The following is a 13497-nucleotide window of genomic DNA, read 5'->3' as shown; positions in this document are numbered from 1 at the left end:
ATAAAAAGCATCCAAACTGGCCAGGAGGAAGACCAACTTTCACTCTTTGAAGATGACATGATACTCTATATTGAAAACATAAGAGATTTCACCAAAAAAACTGCTAGAACTGATCCATGAATTCAGCAAAGTGGCAGGATATAAAATCAATGCACAGAAATCAGTTGTATTCCTATACACCAATAATGAAGCAACAGAAAGAGAAATAAAGGAATCAATCCCATTTATAATTGTACCAAAAACCATAAAATACCTAGGAATAATCCTAACCAAAGAGGTGAAAAATTGATACACTGAAAACTATAGAAAGCTTATGAAAGAAATTGAAGACACAAAAAAATGGAAAAATATTCCATGCTCCTAGATTGGAAGAACAAATATTGTTAAAATGTCGATACTACCCAAAGAAATCTACATATTCAGAGCAATCCCTATCAAAATTACACCAGCATTCTTCACAGGGCTAGAACAAACAATCCTAAAATTTCTATGGAACCAGAAAAGACCCCAAATAGCCAAAGAAAACTTGAAAAAGAAAACTGAAGCTGGGGACATCACAATCCCAGACGTTAAGCTGTATTAGAAAGCTGTAATCATCAAGACAGAATGGGACTGGCACAAGAAGAGACACTCAGATCAATGTAACAGAATAGAGAAATGGATCCACAAATGTATGGCCAACTAATCTTTGACAAAGCAGGAAAGAATATCCAATGGAATGGAATAAAGACAGTTTCTTCAACAAATGGTGCTGGGAAAACTGGATAGTGACATGCAGAAAAATGAACCTGGACCACTTTCTTACATCACACACAAAAATAAACTCAAAATGGATGAAAGGCCTAAATATAAGACAGGAAGACATCAAAATCCTAGAGAAGGAAGCAGGCAAAAACCTCTTTGACCTCGGCTGCAGCAACTTCTTACTCAACCCATCTTCAGAGGCAAGGAAGAAAAAAGCAAAAATGAACGATTGGGACCTCATCAAAATAAAAACCTTCTGTACAGCAAAGAAAACAATCAGCAAAACTAAAAGGCAACTGACGGAATGGGAGAAGATATTTGCAAATGACATATCATAAAGGGTTAGTATCCAAAATCTATACAGAACTTATCAAACTCAAGACCCAAAAAACAAATAATCCAGTGAAGAAATGGGCAAAAGACATGAATAGACACTTCTCCAAAGAAGACACCCAGATGGCCAACCGACACATGAAAAAATGCTCAACATCACTCATCATCAGGGAAATACAAATCAAAACTACAATGAGATACCACCTCACACCAGTCAGAATGGCTAACATTAACAACTCAGGCAAAAAGAGATGTTGGCAAGGATCCGGAGAAAGAAGATCTCTTTTGCACTGCTGGTGGGAATGCAAACTGGTGCAGCTACTCTGGTAAATAGTATGGAGGTTCCTCAAAAAATTAAAAATAGAACTACCAGCTATGACCCAGCAATTGCACTACTAGATATCTATCCAAGGGATACAGGTGTGCTGTTTCGAAGCACCACATGCATCCCAATGTTTATAGCAGTGCTATTGACAATAGCCAAAATATGGAAGGAGCTCAAATATCCATCGATGGATGAATGGATAAAGAAGATGTGGTATATACATACAATGGAGTATTACTCAGCAATAAAAAAGAATGAAATCTTGCCATTTGCAGCTATGTGGATGGAATTAGAGGATATTATGCGAAGTGAAATTAGTCAGAGAAAGTCAAATATCATATGACTTCACTCATATGAGGACTTTAAGATATGAAACAGGTGAACATAAGGGAAGGGAAGCAAAAATAATATAAAAACAGGGAGGGGGAAAAACATAAGAGACTCTTAAATATAGAGAACAAACAGAAGGTTGTTGGATGGGTTGTGGGAAGGGGGAATGGGCTAAATGGATAAGGGGCATTAAGAAATCTACTCTTGAAATCATTGTTGCACTATATACTAACTAGGATGTAAACTTAAAAAATAATAATAAAATTAATTAATTAATTAATTAAAAAAAATCTGACTTGGAGTACAGTAGACTACATGGGATGCTTATACTAACATCTGTACCCAGTCACATTATGCTCTTACCTGTATGGGATGAAACCTGGTTTTGATGTTTCCTACGCCTTCTACTGTGGTGACAGCAGCCCCATACAGAGAGCAGATGGGCACCAGGCACACTGTAACTGGATAATGGCTGTGATAGCATTTTGTAAAGAAAACACATTGGAATCATAGGGAGTGACTAACATAATTCAGGGAGTCTAGGAAAGTCATGGGACTATATTTCTCTGAGAATACAGAGAACACTAGATAACAAAACAAAACAAAACAAAGTGTAAGTTCCTATAAGTGTCCAGGAAAGAACTTACATATGGCTGGCATCAAATGGTAGAGAAAAATGGAGAAAGAAAAATGAAGAGTTTTGTATAAGACCTCCAAGAGATCTCTCCCCCCACCCCATTCTAGGGAGAAGAAATCTTTTACTTTTAAGATTATATATTGTGGATTATATGTTGTGGACTATAAATAAACCACAATGAGGTAGTTTAATCCATTTGGTTTTCAACTATGCAAAGCTTTTAAATATACAGATACTCTGGTTGCACGTTAGCCCAATTAAATCAGAATCTGTGGGTGGGATCACTTCATCGCTTTTTAAGGCTCATCAGCTGATTTCAACATACGGCCATATGTGGAAGCCACAAGTTTATGCCCTTATCTTGACCACCTCTCCTACAGTAGAGTCTGTATTAATGACAAAGTGGATGTGGTTAGCACAAGATTCTCATCTCACTGGTTGGAAATGGGGTCCAGACCTCAGTCCAATTTAGCTTTTTATTCCCACTCAGGCTAAGTGGGAATGGGAAATTGTCTTTAAGTCATGGGAAATTGTCTCTCTCCCATGGAATGCTTCCTCTATTCTCCCACCCAGGAAGACAGTAAGCATGCAGTTCTTCTGGAAGAAAAGACAGAGTGCTGTTCTTGGCTCCACCAGCCCTTTGAATGATCAAAGGTGTTTGGAAACCAGCCAGCTGGCTGGTTGGGGACCCTGGGAGAGTGCATGATGTACAGGGCAAGAGTGTGCAGCAGATAAATTTTTGTTTTTTTTTTATGTCCTCCAAGTCCCCCTCCCCCATTAAGTTTACTTCCTCTTAATCTTATCCCCCTCTCCCTTCTCTCTCAACTGCTCTTCCAGTGTTCATTGCTCTCCTCAGCCTTATCCTCATGCCTCACCTGGAAAATAGAGGCATAAGCCCCCTCCACTCCCAGCCCACTGCTTCTTACCCAGAGTTTCAGTCATTGCCCTGTGTTCTTGGCCAGGAGGGCAAGAGTCCTTCCTCCTCTTCCCCTGTGCTCTGGCTCCCATCTATTCTTCTCTCTCCATGGACCTGGTTCATCACCAACAGTTCTCCTAACCTTTTCCTTTCTAGAGTCTCATTTCCCTAAATTCCCTTGGATTTAAAAGTAAATTCAAGTGTTTGCTCTGCTACACAAAACAAAACAAACAAAACAAAACCCAATGTCTCTCTCCAGCTACTGGTCCATCTTTCTTTCCCTTGTTAGTCAAGTTTCTTCAGGAATTGTCCACAACTTCCTGTCTTTCCAGCCATTCCTGTGCCATCTGTATCTCATCTTCCAGTCCCATCTCTCTGCTGCCCTTGGTCCGGGAGCAATCTAATGGCACTGGGCCACTCCCTGGTATCTCATACTATTGATCGCTTCTGTCTTCTTGGAACTTTCTCCTCTTGATGTTCCTCCTTCAACTCTGATTACTCCCTCTTGGTCTTCTTTGTGGGGGTGTCTTTCTTTGTGCATATCCCAGTCTGTGGTTCTACAGTGTCCTGTACCTATAAGCATACTATAAGCTCTCATAGTATGCTATGTTCCAGATGGCCTGGGTCTGAAAACCTGCCTTCACCACCAGCTGGCCCATATGATCTTGAGCCAGTTATTCAACTTTCTTTGCCTTGATTTCTTTTTTTTTCAATGTGAGTGATAGTAATGCCTATCTCAAAGATGTTCTTCAGACTAAATATGATAATATATGTAACCTACTTTGAACGGTGCCTGGCATACAGTAAGCATTAGAAAAATGATAGCTATTTTTATTATCATTTTTAATATTTATATTGACAGCTTCCAGTAAGTTATAGCTCCAGATGAGACCTCTTCTCTGAATGACAGAACTCTTTATCTAGATGCCTGTGGACAATCCCTCTTGGGTATCCTGTAATTACCCCAATATGATGTGTTCAAAGCTAAACTTACTACTTTCCCTTCCTCTGCTCCTCCTCTCCCGTGTTCCCTAATTTGTGAACAGTACCACCCAGTGACTTAAGACAAAAACTTGGAATCACACCAGACAACTCCTGCTTCAGAACCACTTTCAATTATAGTGAGCAAATTTACATTTTAGGCCAAGGTAATCTGAGACCTCATTCAGCCCTTCCAGGCAAATAACTCCTCTTAGTATATGTCAAAGACCTAAATCTTCTACCAGGACAATGTATCACTTCTTTGTGTTTAAGCCATTCTTACCTGACCCCCACTCTGAAATCTCTTGCTTAAAAGCAAAGAAGTATTTGTATAGAAATAGATAGCATGGCCCTGAGAGACTGACACACAGGACAGATATACTCTGATGGGAACAAGGTAATGGGAAAGATTTGGAGCTTAGGAAGTTGCAGGGTGAGCAGGCCTGGAGGTAGAAGAGAGGGGGAATTCCTGTGGACAGGAAAAGTAGGAGGCTCTGTGTCCTTCCTAGATGTGCCCAGGGCAGGGCTTGGCCCAACACAAAGGATACTGGACCTTCCTGGACTTGGACTTGTATCTTTACACCATGACAGTGCAGGTGCCACAGCCTTCTCCCCCACAGCTGTACTTGGTGCCTATGAGGCAGACTGGAAAGGGAGGAGTCAAGGAATAGAAGGGCCCAGGCCACTGCTTTTCATGCTCTTCTTCCTCAGATACTGATAACAAGTAATGTTTTCTTGAGTCTTTCTTGTTTAGAGAGCTGTTCCTTTTTTTTTTTTTTTTGGCATATAAATGAGTTCAGTGATTACAGATGAGAATAAATCCTCACTGACTCACACTGCCTTATCTGCAACCCTCCAGGCCAGATTCGTTTCTGATGCAAAATTTTCCATATTTTACAAAGGTAATAAGGTAGCATTCCCAGTGGGTCTACAAGGCAGCACCTTGTAATCAAACACATTAATATTTCTGCAATGAACCATAGGGATATTCACACTAAGTGGGATACATGAAGACTACCAACAGCCTCATGAGACATCAGGGTTTATATTCAAATGAGGTATAAAAAAAGCTTTTGAATTCAGAGTTGTGGACAATGGGTCACTGTGGAGGTGGTGGGGAATGGTGTATCAGAAAAACTTAGAAAATCCTTCTGTGAGGCTTAACTTTCCTTGCTCAGCAATGTATGCTTTTACCTCCTTATTGGATAGGGAATATTAATTTAATAACCATGGTTCCTGAACTGGTAACATCAGCAACCACTGTGTACATCTTCCCTACAAGATGTTTGCATTTTTTCATAAAGAGGGACAAATAGTATATGTAAACCTCCTGCTTTAGGTTCTATAAGAATCTATTAGAATTTGCTTTGGACCTTTTTCAAGTGAGGTTTAAAAAGGATTTTGTGGGTGGAGGTCATAATTGGCTTGGGCAGAGGTTAAGCTAATTTCATCTTGGAAATTGCTGCCCATGAAGAGATAATAGCTGGTCAGGACACCCCTGGAGTAAAGAGCTCAGAGATTGTCTGCAGAGATCTGGAGGAGCCCCCCCTCCTCTGTTCTTTTGTCCCCAGTCTGAGCCAGTCGTTTCTGCACAAGCGGGTCAAGCTTTCCACCTTTAGGCAGGGGCTCAAAGTCAAGTGCCATTGAACAGGGCATCGAACAGGGCAGAAAAGGCAAGAAACCCTTTCTCTGTGACTCTGGTGTCCTGAAGTTTCCAAGTAAAGGAATCTAGGTGTTGTCTGGCTCAAAGACAGAGGCTACTTTTGAGTTTTCACTTTGTCAGACCTTAAGATAGCTCTGTGATGTACATTTTAACATTGTCTTGAGTGAAAAGTGAAAGATGGATTCAACCAGCTGTTTTCTCCTTTGGTCACCAAATAGCTAGTTTGAATCCTCCTTCCTCCACCCCCACCAGATGTGCCAGACTCAGTTACTTACAATTCTGCTGACTCATTCTGAATCTCATCATTAGGTGGGGTTGCCAGATAAAATGTAGGATGCCCAGTTAAATCTGAACCTCACATAAGTAACAAGTGATATTTTAGTATAAGTATGCTTCATGTATTCAAATTTAACTGGGTATACTATATTTCTGTATGCTAAAGCTAGCAACCCAACTTAGGTCAAATACAAACAATAATATATCAGAAGTTTATTTTGAGGGCCTTTTAAGCAGAAGAGCCCAAAGTGTCCTCAAGATAAACAGCCCTGCAGCATATCCAGAAGAAGCTACGCTGACACTAGATACTAGCAGCCAAAGTGTACAGTTGACTCTGGAATTTCCAACTGGAGCCAGTCTTTCATTAGTGAGTAATTGTTTCCCATGGTGAGGGAGCATAAGGCAAGCTGCTACCTCGCAACATGCCCCTGGGATAAGTGTGACATTCCTCAGGCACTCCTGGCTGCCCAAGAGCAAAGAAAAGGACAGAAAACAAATGGTTAAACTGACAGAGTCTCCATCTGTTTACAAATGTCTTAGTAATATTACAAGAAAAGGGCAATCTTGTCAGTAGCCTAATCTCCAGGAACTCCCTACTATTTTAATGATAATGCTTAGCTAGAGGGAAAAACAACCTTAGCTTGATAATAGCTAGGCCTCCAGTAATCTGTAAATCTTCTTTAGCATATGGAAATCCCTTTAAGAAACTTCCTCTTGACTTTACCTTCCCCCAAACTCCACAATATACAAGCAGTCACTCTTCACAACCCCAGTGCAGCTCTTTATGCCCACAGGTCCTGTCCCCGTGCTTTAATAAAATCATGTTTTTGCACCAAAGACATCTTCAAGAATTCTTTCCTGGCTGTAGTCTCTGAACCTCACCACCCTACCACTCCCAAACTCCATCATCCTATGCCAGGAAAGGAATGTGACATTGGGGTCAAACTTGGTTCTTTGCCTCAAGGACCTCACTTCTCCTCTGTCTCTTGCCACACTCTCCCACTCCCTCACAACTCTTTATTTCCACCAGAATAAATTTCTTTTAGTTCCTCAAAAGCACTACATTCTGACCCATCTGACCTTACCTCATACTGCTGACTGGAATAGCTTCACCCCGCCTCCCCTCCCACCTCCAGCCTTCTGTTTGCTCAGCAAACTCCTACTCAACCCTCATTTCTTCCTTCCCTCCCTGTGAGAAATAAGCCCACTGACCCAATCAAAGGACGGAGGTGGAGACTTGGAGCACAGTGAAGTGAGGCTTTAATCAACATTCTTGCAAGAGCAGGTGTCTGATGGACAGGCACACTAGGGGTAGAATGTGGAAGGGAGATAGGGATGCCTACAAACAAATTTTGTTCTTTGTGTCACTGTGTTCCATCTTGGGAATGATACCTAAGCCAGGCTCCAAGTCAGCAGCAAACTGGGATCTTGTGGGAATATAAAGTTTTTATATTATTGGAGACCCATCTTAAGGAAAAGCATGCGATTATGAATATAAACTAGGCATAAGGCTTTGGAAAGGGCCATGGAAATCCTGTGAAAAGTGAAATAGGCTGGTGCTGATGTGTACATGTGGGGTGCTGGTTCTGGTGGAAAATCTGTTCATTCACAAATATTTATGAAAATTACCTACTTGAGGAACAAGTTAAAAATAAAATCCCTGACTGCATCCCAGAAATGCTGCCTCTATAATCAGAGGTTGGAGCCTGGAAATATCAGATGAGTCTTATTTACTCAGAATGACTTATTTATGATATTAAGCACCAGAAAGGAATGGACAGAGGGGTCACTGGGGAGACGGGCCAATGGGAGGCTGGGGGTGATTATGCATAGGGCTGGTTCTGGCCAAGCTTACTTGGGAGTGCATGAATTTTCAGCTTGCTCCTAATATAGATGAATTTCTTCATTTTAGGATGTCCAGAGAAAGCATGATGGATTTAGAAGTGATATAAAAGGGAAGTGACAGGGAGTGCTGACTAACACTGAGATTTTGAAGCTGGTAGATGGGAGATGGCAGACCCAGTGAGGGAGGACTTAGCCTGTTTTGATTTTGTTTTGTTTTGTTTTTTAGTGATAAGTCCAGGGGCTGGAATAGTGAGTGGAATAGGACATTAGGGGACATTACTGGCTAGAGTAGTAAAATGATAGGTTAGGAAACCAGACTGCAAGGGGTTAAATAGTGAGAGACCGAGTCTGGAGAGAAAAATGCAGCATCAGGTACACATAATTTCTTAGATAAGTTTGGCAAGGAATTAACAGGGAGAAACAAAGTAATGTTTTTAGATGTGTATGTTGGGAGGCAAAAAGACAGAAGTGGGGAAAGAAGTGATGATCCTGGAGGGAGGCAACAACATCATCTTATATACCATTGAAGGCCCAGAGCCTAACACAGTGCCTGGCTCTTAGTAGGTGTTCAATAAGTATATGTATTTTAGCTTATTATTTTGAGATACTTATAGTTTCCTAGGAAGTTGCAAAAATGGTACAGTGACAATACCAGTCACCTAGCTTCACCCAAAGATGATATCCACATAGCTATAGTACAACATCAAATCCAGGAAGTTGACATGGGTACTACACTGATAACGAGACTAGAGAGCTTATTCAGATTTTACCACTTAAACATGCATGCACACCATATATGTACAGTTCTATGAAATTTTATCTCATAGCTAGATCTGTGTAACCACTGTCACAATCATTCCCTTGTTCTTCCTCTGTATGGTTGTCCCCAAAACCAAGAAATTCTTTCTGAATATTTATTGCGGGTCTATTGAAGGTCTTAGTGGAGTAGGGAGTGAAAACAGGTCCAGATCAGAGGTAGAGAGCTGAGAGTGCATTAGCTCTATGTTGGACTTTTGAAATATGTTTATAGAACCTTGTTTTCTCCAATAAGAATTACGAAAAGGTGTAGGTGACAAATCAATGAAGTCCTCATGGGAAACTCCTGTCAGTGACATGCACCCCTAGGAACTGACTGGATGTTTTTATTTTAATGCTCCTGAATGTAAAACCGTCATCAGCTAACCAGGGGACTCAAAAAGTCATAAAGTTATTTCTAAAGTTAGCATACTCATGTTTCACTGGATGATTCTTTTGGTTTTGCTCAGGTGAAAAACAACAACAACAACAAATAAAGCATAAATCTCTCTTTTTGGATGCATTCTGTCAACTCCAACTAGATTCTACAAATCGAACAGAAGGGTATTTACCTTGAGCAAATACAGGGTGACTTTCTTCAGAAGTATTAGCATGTTCACTTTTTGTGACCCAATCCAGATTGATTACAGTCAAATATAAGGATATGGACTTTCCTCGGGTATAACAGATTTACTTCAGGACCAGCATTCTTCTCTGTGACCTACATTATGAAATGAAAAAAGAAATGTTATGGCAATTCTATCCATTGTTTTGGGGACATGTTTTTTTTTTGACAGATGGTGGTTTCACAAGGGAAGAAAATAACAAAGGAAACTTTTCTAACAGTTGGATCCAATTTTAAAGAAATTATGGAGCATTATTTCAATGTCTCTGAATTTTCCAATATATATGACAATTATAAATTCTGGATTGTTTTTTCTTACAACTGTAAGGTTCCAAAATTGACTCAGGTAACTCGTGGTCATAGGAAGTCCTAGAAAAAGTTAGCCAGAGATTTCTTAACAGAGTCATGGAGGAGTGTGTTATAAAGGGAGCCCCTCCTGCTCCACACTTTGCTTCCAGCTTCCTAGAGGAGTGGAGGTGCCACTATCTGAAGGAAGAGCAGAAGGGAGTATGAATCTGGTTCTGCCTCTCATGTCACACTCCTGGCTGCTACTGCCAATAGATCAAAGCTGGCACATGAGAGGAAAACTGTCTGCTCTCCCTGGCCAAGGCAGTTATTCTGCTGGGTACAGTCAGGCAAGATTAGAAAGAAGGGGAGAGAAACTTACCAGGAAGTGTAGAAACCCAGAAACAGAAGACAGCATTCCACTAAAAGTGTTTTTTACTTTTCTCACCCCAGAAAAAGGCAACAAATCACATTATCCTTCATACGCTGCCTGCTATTTCCAAAACCCTTTCTGAGTCCTCAGAAGATTTACCCAGTCAGAGATGAGCTCATCACCCCTTCACTCGGAATCTTAGCATGAGGAGGGGGCTAAGTATGGTGGCATCTCAGAAACAAAGCATTATTTCCAAAGGTGGCAACAAGAAAGGAGGAGGGAGTGATGGTGTGCAAGCCAGAACTACTATAACTTCCTCCTGTCTCCACTATAAGGAGAGGACACAGCCAGATGGCACTATTCTGTGCTATAAAGACATCCATATACCTGAGACAACATTCCAGGTAAATAGACATCCATATACCTGAGACAACTTTCCCCAAGTACTTTAGTTGCCTGATGAGTACAACACTTGATTTAATACTGTCTCCTTCAATCATGACATGGCTTCAGGTTCCAAATGAAGAAAAAGGAAGGCAAGATTAGACTCTGGGAAATTAATTAAAGCCTGCCAACTGCAATTTTGACATATTTGAAATATAAATTACCTCCAGACATTTAAAATAAATATTTCAGTAATCATATGAGAAATATTGGTCATACCAATAGCTGCACTCACAAAATTGTATGGGTACATCCTGTTTCCTCCAGTAATTTATAGACACTCAGGAAATAAATTCCTTTTTAGTAAGTATATGAAAAGGGGAGAAACCTAACCAGTAACTGGAGAGATACAAGAAAGTTCCCCCAAGACACCATGCCCATTAGATTAGCAAATCCTAGAAGGTCTGATTATAATAAGTTTTGGCACATTAAAGATCAGCAAATCATCTATTGGCAAGGAGACAGCACCTGTCATGCAATGAACTGTGGGGAAATGTAACTTGTGCAGGATTCTGGAAAGCCACCTGGCAGGGCCTATGAAATCACCATGGTACAATCTCACTTAGAGATTCTTTTGCCAGTATTGGTGAGGAGACACATCGTAGGATGTTCACTGAAGCATTTCTTGGGGGTAGTGGGGAACTGGAAGCATCCTACGTGTCTATCACTAGGGCACTGGATAAGCAGAATGAAGGAGGTGCACACCCAGGAGAACTAGCATGCAGAAGTAACAAGCCAGGTCTTCAAAGAGCAACATGGATAAATCTTAAGAACAGTGGTGAGTCATAAAAAGGTATTTATAGGTCACAATACCATTGGTGTAAGTTAAGAATACACACACACACACTCATGCATGTTATGCCCAGAATTCATGATCCCCAAAGACCACCAGGGAGCCGAGTCTGATGCAAAAGCAAAAGAGCCTTTATTCGAGCTAGCTAGAGCTCAATCCCCTACCTGCACCGATACAGCGGTGAGATACCGGGGAGAGAGAGCGAGTTTCAAAAGCACAAAGGTTTTATTGGGGTCTAGGGGCAGTTGGAAGGGAATGGCTGTGGCCTCAGCCGATTGGCTGGGGAAGGGTCGTGGCCTTGGCCGATTGGCTGCGGAAGGGTCAGAGTCCTGTTACTCAAGGGGAGGAGGCGTGGTTGGCCGGCGTAGGTCCGCCCCTTCAATGCACAGGTCAAACACTATATATTTCAAACATACATCTATATTTCTAAATATTCATGTGGAAAGTAGATGGGAAGGATATATATTTAAAATGCACAAAAGTGGATGTTTATGGGGGAAGGAAATAAAGAGAAGGTAGGACATAAGAAGAAAAAAAAATGAAATAATATAAAACAAAAGAGAAGCCTTGTCCAGAGCTTGATGATGGTGTGCCACGGACAGACGAGTGTACTTTGCTCAACTCTATGCCCCTGGGTCTAAAGGAAGGAAAGATAACCACAAAAAATAACCAGTTTCTTCAAATAAGTTTATGATTTCCTCCTCCTTGGCCATCTGTAACTTGTCTTAGAAGTTTGTAAGACAGAAAAGGGTAAAAACAGCAAAATATTGGCTGTGATTTCAAAAGATTGGAGACCTGGAGAGGGAATAATCATTCTAATGTGATATTAAGGAAGAAATGGTTTTATTTGCCAACAAAGGAAAAGCAGAAAAGCCCATTTTCCTCACACTCAGAAAAGTTTTTAGCTTTTGATTTACTACAAACTGTCACTCAGAAATTGTTTTTCTGATGTTCCAGTTGGCTTCAGGTCATTCAAGATCCTGATCTACTTGTAAGCATTATTGCTAAACTCAGGTTTTTTCTTTTCTTTCTCTTTCACTTTTTGTTTAGTTCATAGGTTTCATAAAAATGATGTTTCTCTGCTATTTGACAGGGAAAAATCCCAAGAACTTTTGTCTTGATTAAAGTTGCGTTTTGTTTCTTTAGGGAAGAACATCAGTAATCTAACACAACTGAGGCTTGAGAAGCAAAAAACATTAACACCAAGTTACTCTCCAAAATAATTTTCTGTTTTAATATTTTACTAGCTTTTTTTTCTTCTAATTGTCCCAAAGCACCTCGAACCTTTCATTTATTCATTTTGCTCATTCGAACAACTAGCACAAGCTAAGTATCAGAGTTGCCACATCTCTTCCGAAGTGGAGAAGGTAGTCTATTTACTCCATTTTTTGGGCAGAGATGCTTGAGCCTCTACGTTAACTGATTAGTCTGAGGAGATTAAGACAAAACAAAATCATTCTTTGCTATTATCAACCCCCATGTCATATATGCCTTCTACTAAAATAGCATTGGTGAACTCAAGTAAAGCTAATATCTGAATAAAGGGGGAATGACCTTAATTTTTCATATCTGTGTCAGATTTGACTTCTGTTTTATTATAACAAATAAAATGAGAGTTCCTTACTGATTGCAGAAGAAAGCAAAGGCCCTCATGCTTTAATACTTTGCACCAAACCTTGAACTAATGATCAATGTTCAAGCTCATACTACCAAACATGACTTGACAAAGATAAAAGAGAGAGGATAAAGACACAACAAATGGCATTGTAGTGAAAAAGATTAGTTTAGCTTTTGTCCCTGGTATACAAAAATTCATATTAATCATCTCATAAACTTACCTTTCTTCCATTCACATACACATACACAAAATCAGCTCATCAGAATTGGGAACAGAAGCCATAGTACCAGGGAGAAAAAATGCCTCCACCAGAATAGAGGTCTCCCCCACCCTACAAAGAGCAGATATGTTAGAGCAAAAATTTGAGTGTGTATCAGTCTTGGGAAAGCCCACCCTGCAGCATAGGCTGACATGGAGTGGTTTATAGCCACACTGCCAGACCAGGAGCACCAACCAGGGCTCTCTGCCAGCCTGCCCACAGGGACTGTGAATGGCTCTTGGCAGCACCCTGTCT

The 13497-nt window shown here is 40.5% G+C and overlaps 1 pseudogene; it reads right to left on the bottom strand.

Annotated features, from left to right (window-relative positions):
- LOC115519897 overlaps nt 1–13265 on the bottom strand; it is a 74857-nt pseudogene extending 61592 nt beyond the window's left edge.
- Between the last annotated feature and the right edge of the window lie 232 nt (nt 13266–13497).

Source organism: Lynx canadensis, chromosome C1 (assembly GCF_007474595.2).
Source record: "Lynx canadensis isolate LIC74 chromosome C1, mLynCan4.pri.v2, whole genome shotgun sequence".
Classification (NCBI taxonomy): Eukaryota; Metazoa; Chordata; class Mammalia; order Carnivora; family Felidae; genus Lynx; species Lynx canadensis.
Note: the sequence above shows the minus strand (reverse complement) of the source record. Positions and strands in the feature narration are given on the sequence as shown.